This window comes from Saccopteryx bilineata, chromosome 12, assembly GCF_036850765.1.
Source record: "Saccopteryx bilineata isolate mSacBil1 chromosome 12, mSacBil1_pri_phased_curated, whole genome shotgun sequence".
Lineage (NCBI taxonomy): Eukaryota > Metazoa > Chordata > Mammalia > Chiroptera > Emballonuridae > Saccopteryx > Saccopteryx bilineata.
The window spans coordinates 21,680,941-21,698,422 of NC_089501.1; the positions used below are offsets into that span (position 1 = coordinate 21,680,941).

The window sequence follows — 17,482 nt, forward strand, 5'->3', positions numbered from 1 at the left end:
CTTGATTAAGTGGCAGGGTGGTCTGCTCTAGAAAACCTACTTCACACAGGGGGCCTCCTTTGATTATTTCTACTTTTGTCATCAGAAAGAAACATGGGAATCTGGTCTATTTTCCTGAAAGTCCCTGTGTTATACCAGTTTCCCCTGTCTTACACTCTGTTTCTCATTTAGGCCACCCTATCGTCAATGATATTTATTAAAACCCTGTTGCAAGCACAACACCAGTATTAGATTCCATGAAGTACAAAGAAATAAGCCAAATGAACTCTGGCTTGGAGAAGCACACAGAGTAGTATAGAAAAAAACACACGAGCATGATGCAATGCAACTTGACATTTCGTGGAAGCAATAGCATGCCACAGTGTAAAATGTCATTATACACTGGAAAGCAATAAAGCACAGGCAAAAACAGAATTAAGCAACATTCATGTAAACAGGCCCCCTAGAAGAGGAAAGTTTTGGAGAAATACTGTTAATACCTTCCTATCTTGTATTTCAATTTGCAAATAATTCAAATGATCAAATTCCTTTAATTCTACCTTCAAGTTTTTGTTTTCTTGCTTTACCTATGATTTCAAAACAAAGTTTATATAAACATATAATTTAGATAGAAGCAATAAAAGTCTGACAAGAAGAAGTATAATATAAAACAGGAGAGAGTACTTATTGTTTTGTGAAGTTAGTATTACCCTAATACCAAAAGTAGACAAGGAGCCCTGGCCGGTTGGCTCAGCGGTAGAGCGTCGGCCTCGCGTGCGGGGGACCCGGGTTCGATTCCCAGCCAGGGCACATAGGAGAAGCGCCCATTTGCTTCTCCACCCCTCCCTCCTTCCTCTCTGTCTCTCTCTTCCCCTCCCACAGCCAAGGCTCCATTGGAGCAAAGATGGCCCGGGCGCTGGGGATGGCTCCTTGGCCTCTGCCCCAGGCGCTAGAGTGGCTCTGGTCGCGGCAGAGCGACGCCCCGGAGGGGCAGAGCATCGCCCCCTGGTGGGCAGAGCGCCGCCCCTGGTGGGCGTGCCGGGTGGATCCCGGTCGGGCGCATGCGGGAGTCTGTCTGACTGTCTCTTCCCGTTTCCAGCTTCAGAAAAATACCAAAAAAAAAAAAAGTAGACAAGGACAGTATAAAAAAATAAAACCAATAGACCACTATGTCTCAAAAATATAGACGCAGTATCCTCAACAAAATATTATCAATAGCTGAAAAGACCTGTACATCATGACCAAATAGATTGGTTCAGCATGTAAAAAGGCTTGCTTAATATCTGAAGATCAATCAATGCGATCCACTATAGATAAAAGAGTAAAAATAATATGGATATATTATTTTTATAATAATTTATATAATATATATATATCACATGATATTATTTATTGATGGCAGAAAGAGCATTTGATTAAATTTAATACCCACTCATGATAAAAATTCCCAGAAAACACCAGGAATTGAGAACTTCCTAAACATGATTAAGAACATCTACAAAAACCTACAGCCAATATTATACTTCATGAGCAAAAACTGAATCCTTTCCCCTTAAGAGCCAGAACAAGGCAAGGCTATCCACTCTTATTTAACATGGTACTAGAAGTTCTAACCACCAAATAAGGCCAAAAAAAGTAAATAAAAGGCATACAGATTAAAAAGAAAGAAAGTAAGCTTTCCCTGTTTGCAGATGACATGACTTTCTATGTACAAAATGCCAAAAAAAAAAAATTCTAAAACTAATAAGGATGATGATAAACATATAAAAGTTAATTTTTATTTCTATATGATAGAAATGAATACGTGGACACAAATTAAAAATGCCATACTATTTATAACTCAGAAAAAATGAGATATTTAACTATAAATCTAACAAAATGTGTACAGAACTTGCACGCTGAAAACTACACAAAGCTTATGAAAGAAACCAAATTCTAAATAAAAGAAATTACTTTCATGGATTGGAAGCTTCAAAGTAATAAAGATGCTAATTCTCCCCCAAATTAATTCAAAGGGTTAATCCATTTTCAATCAAAATTCCAGCAAGATCTCTTATAAATATAGATAAGATTATTCTCAAATTTATAGGGAAAAGCACAGAAAATTAGAATAGCTAAAAACATTTTTAGAATGAATAAATATGAGGAATCAGTCTACTCAATTTAAATATGACTATCTAATCAAGGCAGGGTGGTTCTGATGGAGGAACAGACACATAGATCAATGGAGCAGAAAAGCCAACATACAAGTAGACCCACACAAATATGTCCACCTAATTTCTTACAAGGTGTAAAAGTAATTCAATGGAGGAAGACATGCTTTTTTTTTTATTATTTTTTTTATTTTTATTTTTTTTTGGAAGACATGTTTTTTAAATAATTGTACTGGAGCAACCACACATTCACAGGCACAAAAGACCCTCAGCCCAAACTCGCAACACACACACAAACACACACACACACACACACACCTCAAAATTTAAAACATAAAACTTTTATTAAAAACATCTTTAAAAACTTTTATTAAAACACTGGAGAGGCCCTGGCCGGTTGGCTCAGTGGTAGAGCGTCGGCCTGGCGTGCAGGGGTCCCGGGTTCAATTCCCGGCCAGGGCACACAGGAGAGGTGCCCATCTGCTTCTCCACCCCTCCCCCTCTCCTTCCTCTCTGTCTCTCTCTTCCACTCCTGCAGCGAGGCTCTATTGGAGCAAAGATGGCCCCGGTGCTGGGGATGGGTCCTTGGCCTCTGCCCCAGGCGCTAGAGTGGTTCTGGTCGCGACAGAGCGACGCCCCAGAGGGGCAGAGCATAGCCCCCTGGTGGGCAGAGCGTCGCCCCCTGGTGGGTGTGCCGGGTGGATCCCGGTCGGGCGCATGCGGGAGTCTGTCTGACTGTCTCTCCTCGTTTCCAGCTTCAGAAAAATACAAAAAAAAACCCAAAAAACGAAAACAAAAAAAAAACACTGGAGAAAATTTCTAGTATCTATAACTTGGTGAAGAGTCCTTAAACTTGACCCCAAAAAGAAGATCCTTAAATAGTAAAAATTGAACTTCATCTAAATTAAAATTTTTTTTCTCTGAAATACCCTGTTGAGAAGATGAAATATAAGCTATAGGCTCGGTGAAAACATTTGCAACTCACATAGCAAACAGAGGACTAGTAGTAAAATAAAGAGCTCTCAAAATTCAATAGTTTTTTAAATGGTCTGATTAGAAAATAGACAAAAATAGATGTTTTACACAAAGAAGATAGACAGAAAACAAGCACATGAGACTAAGTTCAGTATGCAGTGAAACACAGAACCCGTGAAAGAAAAGACTGATAAATTTGACTTTATATATAGATACACGCACGGCAGCCACCACATAGGCACAAAATAGCAAAAAATAAAAACCTGGTGGGGTGGGGGGAATTTCAGCAAGGCGTACGAATTACAAAGTATGTTGCCAAATATAAATTTCATTTTGTTCCTTACTAAAAAAATCCTGATTATGTCTGAGGCACCCATATGTTGCTCTAATATTCTTCACATCTAGGGGTGACTATAAGACACAGTCAAGACAATAAAATGTAAGCGAAGTCTCCTGGAAAACCTCCATCTCATAAAACAACAAAGTCTGGCAGAAAAGGTCTTTCTACTTTCTTCCTGTTGGAACTTGCTCCCAGTGCCTAAAGGAGCATAGCCATCTTGCGGTGTGAGGACAGAGGCCATTTGCTAAGAGAGATATAAAAAGATCTCGCCAGTATTTTCGTCAGTCTGGAAACAAGCAGGAAACCATCTAAGGAGCTATTTTGGTAATTCAGTTGGGGTTACCTCAGACCTGATAAGGAGAGGAAAATTATCCATAAAACACGGTGAAATGTCATTACTAGACAAAACACCATTTCGATTATACAATGAGTAGAACTAGAACCGGCCTTTTTCAAAGGTGGAACAGAGCCATGTGAGAGCAAAGTACTGTATGCATTTATCTAGAACATTAAGCCTCAGTCTGACTCGTCCTCAATAGCCTCAGGCAGCAATCTGATTCACAAAATTTTAATTTATTTCTTGACTTTAACATAATTGATATATTTCTCTACTCCATTACATATCAGGAAAGTCCACATATAAAGGCAAGATTTAAAAGATTATATCAACTATTTGAATAAGGATTTCAAGAAGCACAGAATTTATTCTTTCATTGTTCTCGACCTTAGCTTAGTCTCTTCTGTTTTGGGCTGCCAGCTTAAAATCCTCTAGTGCACCATACATTTTCCTTCGCTGGCCTAAAGCTGGTTGACTCTCTACTCTATCTTGAGAACCCCATAGCACATTTCACAAGTATTGAACCTCTGAACTTTTTTTTCTGCTGTGATTCTAACGGCCCTGAAAAAATAAAAATAACTACGAATGTATTTATTTTCTGTGTATTCTAAGAAAAGCCTGATGCCTTTCGATCAGTACCCATCTAAACAACCAGCTTTTCTTCAATTTTCTCTTGCATAGTCAGTGTCCCCAAAAGAAAGCACACAACTCATCATATTTAGCGCTTGCCGGGTGTCCCATCTATGCCTTTTCCCAGGCGGCACACATCTCTTCCCATCCCTGCCTCCAGCGTCCTGAGCTCTGACCCCGGGAAAGGCCTCCTGAGTGCCTGTAGGGTACTCACCAGCATTCCCTGGGCAAGGCTGCTTATTTTCAAGTTCATGTTCACGTTCACGTTAAAGGGATTTGTTGTTTCTAAAATCCTAGCCAATATTCAAATTTTTATTGTATTTTAGTCAACCAGAACATAATAAACTTTTTAAATAGAAATATGAAAAATAGATACTTAAATCTGGAAAGAAATTAGATATAACCTATAATTTTAAAAGAGAAAACTAGCTTGATTAAGGTCCTTCAGAAAGTTTGCAGTAGGGTCAAAAGAAAATTTTTATCTACAGTGTTCTGTGTTGTAAGCAACTAAATACTTTATATTTCAAATGTGAATCTTCACTTTGGAATCATAATAGAAATATCAGGCCAGGCTTTGCAAGGCAATGGCAAACCTCTTTTCATGTCAGTTTAGTCCCAAAGGACAACTTTTAGATGTTGACAAATATACTAATTATATTTTTGATTTTTAGATTTATTATTAATGTCATAATATTGACATTCTCTTTTAATTATAAGATTTAACAAGTATGTCATTTTAAGTTACTGTTATTGTTAAGTGAAACCAAAGCTGTTTATATAGTCATATAAATCTCATATTGTTAGAACCTGTGGGTTTCATATATCTTTGGAATCTAAGGTTATCTATAGGAAAACACAATTTGCATTAAAAAATTTATTTTGTAGTCAACTCTTCAGGAAGCTGAAAGAGTCAAAGGGAAATATACCTGTAAATAAAAACAAATCTATAGCATTAGTGTGAACTATTGATTAAGAAAAAAGAAACTATACAAATGGAGGATTCAATGTCAGCTCAAAGAACTAGATACAAATACTAGATACTTCATAATCCCTTCGCTAAAATCCATGTGGCTATATGCATTTCAAAGTTCAGAATTTGGGGATTTTACAAAGGTAATACAGCACATCTGCTGCTTATTATATAATACACCGACAGAGACTGGCACCATGCCCGAGAATCAAACACATTAATATTTCTGCAGTAAAAAGCATGAATAATCACACTAAGTGAAGTAAATAAGACTAAAAATAGGCTCACATCATTTCTAGTCAGGTTTTCTACCAAATTTGTTCAGTTCAGCTCAAGTTTTGCCATCAAATAAAGTGGATAATAAAAAAAAAAAAACCTTGTGCTTGATGCTTTTTGGATTTTAGAATTGTGTCTAAGAGATTATGGATCTGATATATTGCCACTGAAAATCATTTTGTTTCGAGATTCTACATGTAATTATTTACTAAGCAATTCTATATTTTAGCATGTCTGAGTTTTTAAAGGGGTTCTTTTGGGTTTCTGATTTTGTTTGCTTGATTTGGAGGTTCTCCAGTAAGAGATTACTATATACTTCACTCTAACAGTAAGGGTGTAGGCAAATCAAACCACACTTTCCATGTGCTTACAGGTGGGCTATGTAAAGTAACCTTGTTAAAGAAATGATTGTTCTAGAATTGATATTTTTCAAGTTGGGATTTTCACAGATCAGAATTCCTTAAAGTGGGCCTATTTGTATGGTGAAAATCAGCAAAAGGCAGACCAAAGTCTGCAATCCATAACACTACTAAGTAACTATAATGCAGTTTATCCACTCTCTTTGTTTAGAGCAGTGGTTCTCAAAGTGTGCGCCAGGGTGCACTAGTGCGCCCTAGAAGATTTCCAGGTGTGCCCTATGATATTCTAGAGAAATATGTGCCTGTTGGGGACCAAAAAACCAACAGGGATTTTGGAGTTTAGATTTTTGGGAGACAGAGGTGTGAGGAATTGGCTATAAGCTAACAGTCTGCCCAACCACCCACCTCACTTGCCTGATTAGATTGCAAAAGGCTGTTAAGCTGTGGTACTGGATTGTTTACACTACCCCCCATGTTACCTGGAAAGACTGAAGGCAAGTTTCTTCTATCCTTTGTTTGGTATAAAGTTAAGATGATATGTATGATGGGGTTTTGTATTGATGATTAAACATAAGGAACTGTCTCTTGAAGCCTTTCGAATTTCAATAAAAGAAGAATATGTGACAGTATCTAAAAAAGCTTTAAATATTTTACTATGATTTTCAATATCCTATGTATGTGAATTAGGATTTTCTACCCTCAACACAAGTAAAAGTAAAAAGAGAAGAATTCTTCAATGTATTGATGAGAAAATGAGAGTTTGCCTTTCAAATATATGCCCAAACATTGAAGAAATCGCTAGGACACATCAGGCTCATGTTTCTCATAAACACAAGAATGAAAAAACACATTCACTCTGGGACGGGCCAAATTTACTAAATCTTACTAAGAATGTATCTATATATATAAAAAGATAACATTTTGTCATTTTTAAAATTTTTTAACCCCTCTCTTTTACAAATTCTAAAAAGCATAACTCAAAAAATGTAACATACAAATTTTTTTAATCTCAGAATAAATTTAATTTTGTCGTATTTATTTTGTTTAATTACCATAAAATCATGCTTGGACTCTATATTTTTTCTTTAATATTTGACTGAATTATTATAACATATTTCTCAGAAATTTGTATATAGTGCACCTACAATTATTTGTAGGATTTTAAAATGCCCTGACTTCAAAAAGTTTGAGAATCACTGGTTCAGAGGGAAGGAGCAAACACACACACATACACACACACACTCTCTCACACACACACACACACACACACACACACACACACATATGCTGGTCTCAAGTTTTCAGATACAGTAGTAACTACTGTTACTACTGTTATCTCTCATGAGAGCTCTGACTCTTCTGACTTGAATTTTTAAATTCTCTTCCTTTCTTTAGGGTTGTGATAACAAGTATCTCAATTTATTTGTGTTAGTGTTATATTAATAGTTTACTCAATCACTGTAGATATGCTTTATAAATATTTCATATTCTGGCATTTAAAAAACAATGTTACAAATAGAATGACTCAGAGCTTGAATGCCAGCATGAGCTAAAAATATGAACCAACATGTTTCCATCTTCAAGGTTGCTAAAAATTTTAAGGATACCGACCTTCTTTCAATAAAAAAAAAAAATCACAAAAATAATTCCTTATAGTGTATAAGACTCACAGATTTTGAAAAATTATTTCACCTATAAAAATTTCCAACAATGGCATCACCACTACATTTTATAATGTAATGATAGAAAGTACATTTAAAATTAGAAGGGAATCTGCAGGTTAACCCCTCATTGCACAAATAAGAGAACTTCAGACTAGTGAGAACTTTAGCAATATCTTCCCAAAGGTGAGAAGATCGGGTAATTAGAACATTTCAGGAAACCCTCTCAATTTAAAGCCTCAGATATGGGGTGAAATTTGCTGTAGGAGATTTGCTGTTGAAAAAGTGAGGGAGCGTGGAGAGGCCCTTCTGCCTCTACCCAGCACAAACATCACAGTTCGCTGCAGTTTAAGTAAAGGATATGGCTTGCTGTCCTCAGAGTTGTTACCACAACATCATGTTTGATGGGAGAGGGAGGACTAGAGTGAGTCACTTAAGCTTTCTATCTCTGAGCTGTACAATAAGAACAAAGTTTGTAACCGCTTTAAGATGATCATGATGTCACCACTAAGACTTCATTGGGCTTTGAAACACCAGAACCTTGACATATTCTGCGTCCTTTTGCTGTGTTCCATTTCCAAATTAAGCTTACTACTGAATGCCAGAATATACTACCATTAATAGGCATTTTCCCTTGCTTATCAAGAGAGAAGCCAGTCTGTAACAGTGACTACATGGGAAGAGAAGGGGCAATACCTTCTAGATTAAAACATCACTCTTAAAAATATCTCACCATTTTAAGTAAAGAATTCTATTGTTACTTTTTATTAAGTTTTATTGAGATATAACTTTAAATGTACAGAAAACCAGTAAGAACAGGCAGGATAAGGAACTTCCACATATTCTTTACCCAGATATGCTAATTGTTTAAATTATTTATATTTTGTCTCTCTCTCTTTCTCTCTCTCTCTTTTCATTTCCTCTTCAGTATGCATTTCCTAAGAGCAAGAACATGTTCTTACATAACTACAATACACTTATCAAAATCAGAAAACTTAACATTAATACCATGCTTTAACTAACTATAGTTACTTTTTGAAAAATAAAATCCTGATTTTATATGTTTTCTTAAAGTCTATGAATTTTTAAATGATGATAGTCTTTAAAAGTGCTATTTCAGTTGATTGGCCCTTAATGTAAGCCAGTCACTTTTTAAGCAGCATACCTTAAAAGTTATAATTAAGTAGGACCTAGAAGTTGGTGCATGTGCAGACTCATACACTACCATGCACTCTGAGGAGGCTTATTGGTCCTGGTCCAACCACTTCAGCTAATATGTATTAATGAACTCCATAATAGTGGGAAGATTTGTACAATAATATGTGGGACAAACCTTATAACTCACTGGAGATTTGTTAGCATAATGACATGCTTGACTTTCCTACTCACATTTTTAAAAGTAAGCAAAATTAAATGAGTGGGAAGGAGAGAAAAAGACCGATTTATATCAGGGAGAGCTCAGTACCACCTAAGAGACAAATTTCAATTAAGAAACTCAACAACTTTCTCTTTCTCAAATTCTAGCATTCATTGACTCCAGACTTTGGTTCCCCCACTACTGTGCTTTTGAATTTGAAATTATACAATTTTACCTCAGTGATCTGTTTATCAAATAGTTTACCATTCACACTATTATTTAAGTGCTGCCTTTTTATGATGAAACCCAGCTGTTTCTTTTTTACTTTTTTTAATTGAATTTGTTGGGGTGACAATGGTTAATAAAATTAGATAAGTTTCAGGGGTACAATTCTATAACACACCATCTGTATATTGCACTGTGTATTGATCACTCCATCGTCATTTATACTCCCTTTACCCTCTCCTGTCTCCCTCCCCCCCCCTCCTCCCCTCTGGTAATCACTGTACTGTTGTCTGTGTCTATAAATTTTAGGGATTAAGTCTGCTTTTTTTTCCCGTTGATGTCCACTTGTGAGTGAATGAATACAGGGTGGTCAATCTGTAAAGATAAAATAAAAACAAAGCAAGCATGTTGAAGAAGATAAAAATAAATATTACTAACAATAAGCCTAAAATTAGGCATAAATGTAATCCCAGCAGCAATATTTTTATTTATATTCTACTTTGTGTCAAAAAGAATTTGTGAATGCTTAGATAAATATATACATAAAATATAACCTGAAAATGGCCCTGGCTGGTTGGCTCAGCGGTAGAGCGTTGGCCTGGCGTGCGGGGGACCCAGGTTCGATTCCCGGCCAGGGCACATAGGAGAAGCGCCCATCTGCTTCTCCACCACCCCCCCCTCCTTCCTCTCTGTCTCTCTCTTCCCCTCCCGCAGCCAAGGCTCCATTGGAGCAAAGGTGGCCCGGGCGCTGGGGATGGCTCCTTGGCCTCAGCCCCAGGCGCTAGAGTGGCTCTGGTGGCGGCAGAGCGACGCCCCGGAGGGGCAGAGCATCGCCCCCTGGCGGGCAGAGCATCGCCCCTGGTGGGCGTGCCGGGTGGATCCCGGTCGTGCGCATGGCATGTGGGAGTCTGTCTGACTGTCTCTCCCCATTTCCAGCTTCAGAAAAATACAAAAAAATAAAAATAAAAAATAACCTGAAAATATAATCTTAAAAATTATAGGATTAGGAAAACATCTGTGACAAGTTAAAATACAACACAAAGTGAAGCTAGGACACCTTTGAAGTCTCCCTTCCCAGTCTAGCATTTAGCATATAATAGGTAGTCAATAATTATTGATTGATAATAAAAGCAAAAATGTATTGTTTTCATGTACTAGATCCTATCTCATGTACTAATCCTAGGGAGAAAAGAGCATTACTTCATTTAATCCTCACATTCCCCTCCAAGGAGTTCCATTCTCATGCTCATTATACAGATGCTAACACTGAGCTTCAAAGAAGCTAACTGCCCATAGTGGCAAAGCTGGGCTACAAGCCCCATAGTCTAAGTCCTGGGATTTTAAGCACTGTGCTATGCAGCCTCCAAAATTAACTCTTCAGGATCCCTGTTGGTGAAAACCTGGTAGGGAACAGAGAAAGAAATCTGTCTCAGCATCACCTCAGCTCAGTCAAATGAATGAAAGCATAAATGAATGAAGACGTTTGTCTTCAGCTTTTTAACATCCAAAGCAAAAAAGTGAAACAAGTTTAGTTCTATGATTCATAGGGTCTTCCAGAAAACAAGCCAAGCAATTTCTTGGGAGAAGCATTAATAGAACTTGCAGTTTGCTGGAGCACACAAAGATCAGAAGACAAAATGGAAAGCCCAACAATGGAAATACCAAGTGTACCTAGAAATATAACCAATCATATATTCTTTTCTAATTATGGAGAATTTCAAGCAAATATTAAGAGAGAATAACACAATGAACCCACAGGCACCCATTACCCAACTCAACCATTATCAACTCATGGTGAATCTTTTTTTTTTCTGGACTGACCTTATCTCTCCACTTCCCACCCCCACTTTATGATTTGAAGAAAATCCCAGACATATCACTTCATTCGTTAATATTCTACTATGAATCTCTTAGATATAACCTCTATGTATTTTTAACAGAACCACAATACCATAACCACATCTAAAACATATTAATACCTTAACATGTGCTCAGCTTTTAAATTTGCAATCACCGCTTGAATCTTATCATTTTAAAAATAGTTGTTTGTTTGTATCAGAATTCAGGTAAGGTTCACACATTCAACTTATAACCACTTCTTAACACACAGAAATGAGTTGATTTCACTGCAATATATGATGGAAAGTACATTACTTCAGGGGTAAGAAGTAATGTGAAAAGAGATATGAGTTCAAGTTCAGTTTCATCTGCTTGACCTTGAACAAATCCTATTCCCACTGCCTGGAAAATGAAGGGAATGCAAGATAATTTTCAGAGTCTCCAATGAGTAAATGGTCAGACTATTCTACTTTATGAATGCAGAGTTCAAAATCAGCTAGTTAAATGGATCTCAGACTTAAGGTTACAATAAAAAAATTAATTATTTGACATAATTCACAACTCACTCATAAATAATATCTCAAGAATATTTAAGCAGCAACCCTCAAATTACTTGGAGTTTTAGTTTGCTTCTCTACAGTGACTAATTTCACCCATAAGTTTCACAGGTCCAATTCTATACCACCTTGATGATGATCAGAAAGTAGTAGAACTCACTACTTTGATTACCTGATATACAAATAGTGTTTAGCCTCAATCTTACAATCAGTCTCTTTTAGAAGCTAACTGATCCAGCTAGTAAAGATAGGATAAAGAGGAAAGGGTGAGAGAAATATTTATTGAGCCATTATTATTATTATTATTATTATTGTTATTATTATTATTATTATTATCATATTACTTGTTTAATCTCCAAGGAGGTTAGGTGAGATTGGCATAACAGAAATCTGAACCCAACATCATTCCTCCAGATCCTGTGCTCTATTCTTGTTTAGAAAACAGAAATATTAGTTTAAACTTTAGAACAATGTTGTGAGGATTAAATGAAAAAAAGAGAGAGAGAATTTTTTTTAAGTGCCTTGTAAACAACACAGGGTTTTGCTCACATACAGCAGAGCACATGATCTCCTAAGAATTATTTTACTTGTAACTTTATAACTTTTAAGATGTCCAGACTTAATATTAGCATACAGGATATATCTGGTGGTTTCTGTGGGTTCCCAAATAGAGTCCTGAAAAATACATGGAGCATTCTTAAATTTCAGTTCCTTCTCCCTTCCTCACACATTTCCGTCAACGAGCAGCTGTCCTGTCCTTAACCACATCTGTCTTCTCTTTCTCCAGAAGTGCCCAGTGCTATAGAGAAACAGGCACACCACGTCGATTGCCACACACAGCCAGCTGAGTATATAGCATGAGACATCCAGGAAGCACTCTTCAAGACATTTGATTGCATTAAAATCATCACCCTTCTATTTGCCTATAATATTGTATTTCCTACACAAACAGCAAGCAAGCTGCCATAAAATTTCAGACTACGTCTGGCGAACTCAGCATTAGACGTGGATTTCTATACTGTAAGTGAAGGACATTGTCAGATTTGAACCTTGCCCAGAGAAACTGGGACACTAAACACAATCGGAGACAGGAGCAGCACATGCTGACCTGTGGTGTTCATTCTAAACGGAAGACACATGAACTTCAAAGAGCATTTGACAGTGCACTGAATAAAAGAATTCAAGTCAGGGGTGGCTGGAATTGAAAGACAAACATTTCCATTTGCAAGGTAGGGAGTGAAGCAACTGCAGTGAGCCCCCCTTGTTAAAATCAGGGCCTGGAGTAAAAAGTGTAGTGAGCATGCAGAGCTCATTATTGTGCTTCCTAGTCAAGTGAACAAAAAGTATATTTCTGAAATGATGTTTATTACCATATCATGTATTCTCTTAAGAGGCTGAGCAGCTGCTGTCTAACCACTGTCTTAATGGAAAGCAAATTCAGGACTTTGGAAGCTTTTGATGGTATTGGGAATTGGGGAGCTAATGGGAAGAAAGGGTTTTCTTCCTTTATTTCATTCCTTCTTTCCTTTTCTCTCTCTTTCTTTCCTTTCTTTCTTCCTTCTTAATTTTGCAAAGATTTTAATATTGGATTATTGACTGGATTATTTGACTGAATCAATATGTGAGCTTCAGGTAGACCAAGTGTTTGAAAACCTGGTGTTTATGCATAGATGAGGAATTTTTATTTCCCCCAAATAACTAAATCATTAATTGCACCAAAGCATTGTCCTTGAGATGAATGGTGTTACCATCCTAACGGAAAGAATGAGGAATTCAATTAATTTTCAGAACCGTCTCTAAATTGACTGAACACCGAGTGTGTAGACTTACTTTGAAAACTCACTGAAACGTGGGATCATCACTGAGTAAAATTTAACACCTTATTTTCTTACCCCATTCAATCCAAAGAGAGGCTTGGGCACAGCAATTTGCCAGATTTTCAACACCGACCAAAAGCAACCTGCTCAGAGAATACAACAAGGATTCGTCAACCCAAGCCAAAAATAGACACACACAGAGCCTAATGATGTCACAGCACACAGCAGAAGAGCGGTCATGTGACAGGTGTGATAGCCAGATGATGCTGGGCTACCTTGGAAAAACTGTACAAACCCTCAGAAAGGACGACTGGCTCGTGTGAGGAGAGTTAGGAGCTCCCGACTCCATGGCTGGTGACAGGATTCCACAGCGTCCACACAGGAAAGAAGTGGCAGCCCAGGAGCCCCAGAAAAATGTTATTTAAGACACAAATATTCAGCCCTGGCCGGTTGGCTCAGCGGTAGAGTGTCGGCCTGGCATGTGGAGGGACCCGGGTTTGATTCTGGCCAGGGCACATAGGAGAAGTGCCCATCTGCTTCTCCACCCCCCCCCTCCCTTCCTCTCTGTCTCTCTTTTCCCCTCCCGCAGCCAAGGCTCCATTGGAGCAAAGATGGCCCGGGCACTGGGGATGGCTCCTTGGCCTCTGCCCCAGGTGCTAGAGTGGCTCTGGTCGCAACAGAGCAACGCCCCGGAGGGGCAGAGCATCGCCCCCTGGTGGGCAGAGCGTCGCCCCTGGTGGGCGTGCCGGGTGGATCCCGGTGGGGCACATGCGGGAGTCTGACTGTCTCTCCCCATTTCCAGCTTCAGAAAAATACAAAAAAAAAAAAAAGACACAAATTTTCAATTATATCTTAATAAAACTGAAAAAAAAATGTTTAATTTAGAAAAGAAATACTAGTCCACCAAAACACACAAACAAACAAAAATTTTAGTTAAAAAAAAATCAAGCACAGAATTTTGATCTTTGCTCCCAAGGTTAAATTAGCAGTTTTTTAAGTACTGAATCTATAAACCTATAAAGTAAGAAGAAAAGGCAAAGAAACAGAGCAAGGGCTACATGGACCCAGGGTTACCAAAAGAAGGATCTCAGGGGATATCAACATTTTAACCCAGAATAGTTTTTCATATTACTACAGATGATTGTGGTGAGAGTGTGTTTGGGACTAATTGCATGATATTATACAGTTTGAGAGAAACTAATGGAGCCTCCTTACCCAGTGGAATGTTCTGATTGATCCCATTTCCTGATTTCTGATTATTGCTGCTCAGGGTCCAACTGTAAAGATTTGGATCATCCCTACTACATTTTGTAGTCACAAGGGCTGACCACATCTGCAGCACAGCAGGGAACATTGTAGACCTCAAAGGAAAGTCATCCATATAAGATCCATCAATGTCAAATGCAATTAATTTTTAAATGGATACTTGGGTTTTAGGAGCATCCAACCAAGGCTTTCATTGGTGATTGCTTGAGTGATGATCTCAGTTCTGCTCATCTAGGGCAGCTGCGTCTTCCATCCACACACTGCAGGAACAACCTGACAGCCAGCCCAATCTGCTCAGCCCATGTGGACGAGAGTATCAAGTCTATGCTTGCTCATGATCATCTCCCCAAAGAAGTGGTCACTGGGAGGCAGAGACAGTTTGTGAGAAACATCCTTCATTACTTTACACCGTGATTAGTATTTGCTTAATTGCCCTTTGAATTGTATAGATTTTAGGTATATTAGATATCAGAACATAAAGTTTTGATTTCTCTATCTCCTATAATGTTGTTCACCTGTTACAACATGTGGCATTTCATTGAGGTTCTTATTAGGTAGAGGTCTCAGTTATACTGAATGCAGAACAGTTCATTCTCTGCTATCATTACTTCATCATCCTCAAATTCAGAAATGATTTACAGGAACAAGACAGGGTTGTCCACTCTCTCCACTCTTATTCAACGTGGTGCTAGAAGTTCTGGCCAGAGCAATCAGACAAGACAAAGAAATAAAAGGCATCCATATCGGAAAAGAAGAAGTAAAGCTATCACTTTTTGCTGATGATATGATCCTATACATCGAAAACCCGAAGGACTCCACAAAAAGATTATTAGAAACAATAAACCAATACAGTAAGGTCGCAGGATACAAAATTAACATACAAAAGTCCATAGCCTTTCTATATGCCAACAATGAAATATTAGAAAACGAACTCAAAAAAATAATCCCCTTCACGATTGCAACAAAAAAAATAAAATACCTAGGAATAAACATAACAAAGAACGTAAAGGACCTATATAATGAAAATTACAAAGCATTGTTAAGGGAAATCGAAAAAGATACAATGAGATGGAAATTTAAATATTCCTTGTTCTTGGATAGGAAGAATAAATATAATCAAAATGGCCATATTACCCAAAGCAATATACAAATTTAATGCAATTCCCATCAAAATCCCTATGAGATTTTTTAAAGAAATGGAACAAAAAATCATCAGATTTATATGGAACTATAAAAAACCCCGAATAGCCAAAACAATCCTAAAGAAAAAGAATGAAGCTGGGGGCATTACAATAGCTGACTTTAAACTATATTATAGGGCCACGATAATCAAAACAGCATGGTATTGGCAAAAAAATAGACACTCAGACCAATGGAACAGAATAGAAAGCCCAGAAATAAAACCACATATATATGGTCAAATAATCTTTGATAAAGGGGCCAACAACACACAATGGAGAAAAGAAAGCCTCTTCAACAAATGGTGTTGGGAAAACTGGAAAGCCACATGCAAAAGAATGAAACTCGACTACAGCCTGTCCCCGTGTACTAAAATTAATTCAAAATGGATCAAAGACCTAAATATAAGACCTGAAACAATAAAGTACATAGAGGAAGACATAGGTACTAAAATCATGGACCTGGGTTTTAAAGAACATTTTATGAACTTGACTCCAATGGCAAGAGAAGTGAAGGCAAAGATAAATGAATGGGACTACATCAGAATTAAAAGTTTTTGCGCAGCAAGAGAAACTGATATCAAAATAAACAGACAGCCAACTATATGGGAACTGATATTTTCAAACGACAGCTCAGATAAGGGCCTAATATCCAAAATTTACAAAGAACTCATAAAACTCAACAACAAACAAACAAACAATCCAATAAAAAAATGGGAAGAGGACATGAACAGACACTTCTCCCAGGAAGAGATACAAATGGCCAACAGATATATGAAAAGATGCTCAGCTTCATTAGTTATTAGAGAAATGCAAATCAAAACTACAATGAGATACCACCTCACTCCTGTTAGATTAGCTATTATCAACAAGACGGGTAATAGCAAATGTTGGAGAGGCTGTGGAGAAAAAGGAACCCTCATTCACTGTTGGTGGGAATGTAAAGTAGTACAACCATTATGGAGGAAAGTATGGTGGTTCCTCAAAAAACTGCAAATAGAACTACCTTATGACCCAGCAATCCCTCTACTGGGTATATACCCCAAAACCTCAGAAACATTGATACGTGAAGACACGTGTAGCCCCATGTTCATTGCAGCACTGTTCACAGTGGCCAAGACATGGAAACAACCAAAAAGCCCTTCAATAGAAGACTGGATAAAGAAGATGTGGCACATATACACTATGGAATACTACTCAGCCATAAGAAATGATGACATCAGATCATTTACAGCAAAATGGTGGGATCTTGATAACATTATAAGGAGTGAAATAAGTAAATCAGAAAAAAACAAGAACTACATGATTCCATACATTGGTGGAACATAAAAATGAGACTAAGAGACATAGACAAGAGTGTGGTGGTTACCAAGGGTGGGGGGGGAGGGAGGACATGGGAGGGAGGGAGAGAGTTAGGGGGAGGGGGAGGGGCACAGAGAACTAGATAGAGGGTGACGGAGGACAATCTGACTTTGGGCGAGGGGTTTGCAACATAATTTGATGACAAAATAACCTCGACATGTTTTCTTTGAATATATGTACCCTGATTCATTAATGTCATCC

At 37.7% G+C, this 17,482-nt stretch overlaps 1 non-coding gene across 1 annotated transcript; it reads left to right on the forward strand.

The window, feature by feature from the left end:
• The first annotated feature begins 713 nt into the window (after positions 1-713).
• TRNAA-CGC (transfer RNA alanine (anticodon CGC)) lies at positions 714-789 on the forward strand. The gene has a single exon. It is a non-coding gene; the product is annotated as a tRNA-Ala (tRNA).
• Positions 790-17,482: the final 16,693 nt, after the last annotated feature.